Source organism: Pristiophorus japonicus, chromosome 8, assembly GCF_044704955.1.
Source record: "Pristiophorus japonicus isolate sPriJap1 chromosome 8, sPriJap1.hap1, whole genome shotgun sequence".
Taxonomy (NCBI): domain Eukaryota; kingdom Metazoa; phylum Chordata; class Chondrichthyes; family Pristiophoridae; genus Pristiophorus; species Pristiophorus japonicus.
Window position 1 is genome coordinate 74992665 of NC_091984.1, and position 3440 is coordinate 74996104.

General features: G+C 45.4%; 1 pseudogene; it reads left to right on the top strand.

The window, feature by feature from the left end:
- The first annotated feature begins 861 nt into the window (after nucleotides 1–861).
- Nucleotides 862–1042, top strand: LOC139269878 (U2 spliceosomal RNA; annotated as a pseudogene).
- Nucleotides 1043–3440: the final 2398 nt, after the last annotated feature.

Below are 3440 nucleotides of genomic sequence, written 5' to 3' on the forward strand. Positions count from 1 at the left end.
GGGAGAGTGTAATATAGGGATTGAGGAGATCACAGAGATAGGGTGGGGTAAAGCCACAGAAGGATTTATAGATGGGGATAAGGATTTTAAATTCAATGCATTGGGGATGGTGAGCTTATGTGGGTTAAAAAGGACAGGATGATGGGCAAGCAGGATTTCATGCAGAACAGGATGTGTGTGGCAGAATTTTGCAGAAGTTAATGTTGGTAGAGGTGAAGGAAAGGCGACCAGGAAAGAGGTAAGTGGAGTCTGGAGGTGATGAAAGCATGTATGAAGGTTTCAGTGGGGAAATGACAGAGGTTGAAACAGAGGAATGCAAGCGATGTAAGCGATCTTTGTGGAGAGGATAAGGGGTCTGAAGCTTATCTCGGGATCAAATATAACACCAAAGTTGTGAACTGTTTGGTTCAGCCTCAGGTAGTTGTCAGGGAGAGGGATAGAGTCAGTGGCGAGGGATAGGAGTTTGTGTTGGGGACTGAAGACAATGGCTTCAATATTTAATTGGAGGAAATTTCTACTCATCAAGCACTGGATATCGGACAAACACTCTGGCAGCATAGCGATGGTCAAGAGCTGAAGGATTAGAAGGAGAGCTGTGTCATTAGAGTGCATATGCAAGCTGACCCCATGCCTGCAGATGATGTCACCAAAAGGTAGTAAAGAAATGAAGAATAGGGAGAGGAGGCAAAGGATAAATGGGGGGGTTCTTGAGCTAATGGTGCATGGATAGAAGGGAATTCATTGTTGACATGCATTGGATAAGTTTGATATTTGAATTATTGCTTATCTTGTATTTTCACAAAAAGTCAGAACAACCTATATTTCTACAATATTGTTTAAAAGAAAGACATTGCAGAGCACTTTGCAGGTTAGAGCCTTTTGGCTAAGATCAAGTGTAGTATCTGTTCTTATCAGTTTAATATCCCCTATGGGAACATGATATTGAATTGATTTTTGGACAGGGAGCTGGATCAGGGGCATGCCCCGTCCACTCCATGCACCGACCTGGTATTGCAATATTTCCAGGAACGGTGCAACTTCGCCTCTCGGCCTTTTGGCCTAAGATCAAACACATTGGCGCAAAGTGATCTTTGGCGTGAGAGTTGATCTGGAACGAAATTGGATAAAAAATAAATAAATAAATAAAAATAAAAAAATCATGCCACCATTGGCCCTTTCATGCAGTCTACAGGAGGGCGGGGGCATGGCTTCAGCATCAGCCTGATTGTCTGGGCCAATGTCAGCATCCTCCTCCTCATCCTCCTCTCCCTCTCTCTGGTGAGGTGGACTGTCAGACTCATCAGGCAATTCTTATCCTCTCCTGATAGCCAAGTTGTATCGCCTCTCAGCCTCGGTGTGGATATCATGCAGGGGGGTCATCAGCCAGGTGGCGAGACCAAATCCAAGCATCCAGCATTGACCTTGTGGCTCATTGTTAAACAAGTCAGTTACAGTGCTCTCACGCAGCATGTGAGCATCATGGATGATGCCCGGAAATGGAGAATTCACTGCCAGTATAATTTGCTGGTGGTCGACAACCAGCTGGATATTCAGGGAGTGGAATCCCTTGTGGTTCTTGTAAACCTCTGCATCCTGAAAAGGTACCCGCATCGCGAGTACAGTCTATTGCTCCCTGCACCTTGGGGAAGTTTGCAATTCTGGAGAATCCTAGAGCCCTCTCACTCTATGCCTTCCTGGTCATAGGGAAGCTGATCAAGTCTCTCATACATGCGTACAGGGCTTCAGTGACCTGTCTAATGCAGCGATGTGTGGCATGCTGAGAAATTCCACAAATGTCGCTAGCTGTGGCCTCAAAAGAACCCGAGGCGTAGAACGACAGTGCCGCGGTGACTTTGACCTCGATGGACAGTGCAGTTCTGATGGTGCTGGCAGGCTGCAGATCTTGCCTTATCAGCTGGCATACCTCAGTGATAACCTCTTTGTGGAAGCACAGTCTCCGAAGGCAGGTAGTGTCAGGCAAGTCGAGGTACGAATGCTTCTCCTTGTGCTTGCAGGGAGTGTAATGTCTGGTCCTCCTCATCTGTCTGCCACATCGTACATTGGGCACATAATGCAGTGGAGCGTTACTTCGGCGATGTCGAGTCTGCTGCATGTATTTGGTCACCAAGAGAGGGTGAGAAAGGATAAACCCCATTGCAGTAGCTCTCTGGTTTCCACCGATTGCTCACAAACAAGGAATGTCCTGACGAACACTCCTCTTCAATTCCAATCGGTCGCAGTGTGGTCAAGATGTTTTTAGAGATGTTCACATCAACTCCAACAACCTGCAGAATACATCCAAACTCCACCGAGGTTGAAGCACAGCAGCCTTTTAAAGGACGCGACATGTGATCTACAACATGGCGTCCACAACACTGTGATTCATCCCGGTTAGTTCCGCTTTTTGTGGCCGTTTTTTTGAGCGAGCGATATTGTGGGCGATATATATGTGAGGTGGTGAAATTGACGATGGCCGATCTCCATGGCCGCTAGTTTGGGTAAATATGCTCTTTACGACAAAAAACAGTCACCGGGCGTTAATATTGAATCTTGGCATTCATTCCGTGCGGAAAGTAACGCTGGGCGATATTATGAGCGTTGAATTAGCCCATTCTGCTGATTCCGCCCAAAAAAAGTGGGCGGGCGGTAATATATTTTCTCGCCGTTAAGCACATGGGGAAAGCTCACCGATAAGTTTCCGAAAAATGCCCGCCAGTTTCCATTTTGTGCCAAAATGGACGACATATGGGCATTATACATCATTTCAGTGGTAAAATGGGCGTTAAGTGGGCGTTAAGCAGGCAAAAAAATGGATATTCTAGTGCATGGACCTTAAAAGTGTGATTAAGTGCCAATGAGGTCTGGCAAGGTTAGGGTGATGGGGAATCAGAATGTTTGCAGGTGGAGGGTGGCAGCAAGCTCAGGGAGCAATGAGCCATGTCATTGCTAAACTTCCCCTCTTCATTTTGCAAAGCATGAACAAGAAATGTCATTTTCATTTCTGCTGCTACATCAACAAATGGTTGCCATTCTTCTCTCGGATCAGCGAGGAATTATACATATCTTATAAGGCAGTGTAGCATTGTGTCACACCCATTCTGCAATCAAATCTAATCTCCACATTCTCAGGAACATGCAATTTGAATTTCTGCAGAAATGAGGTGAAGAAAAGGAGCAACTCCATTCTAGCCAGAAGTTCTCCCATACAATTCCGTTTTCCTTTTAGCGAATAGACATGCAAATAAGATGCTGATTATGGGCAGGTGGAAAAATCATTCCATTCATTGGTGGTAAGGATAAACACTGTAAGGATGAATAATTATCCCTGCCACCTCTGCCTTTATCAAAGTATGATTTGTCCACTTGAGCACAACTGATTTTAAGGATCCAAACAGGAGTCTTGGCTGTCAGAGAACCCTGAATAATACTCAGATATTTAC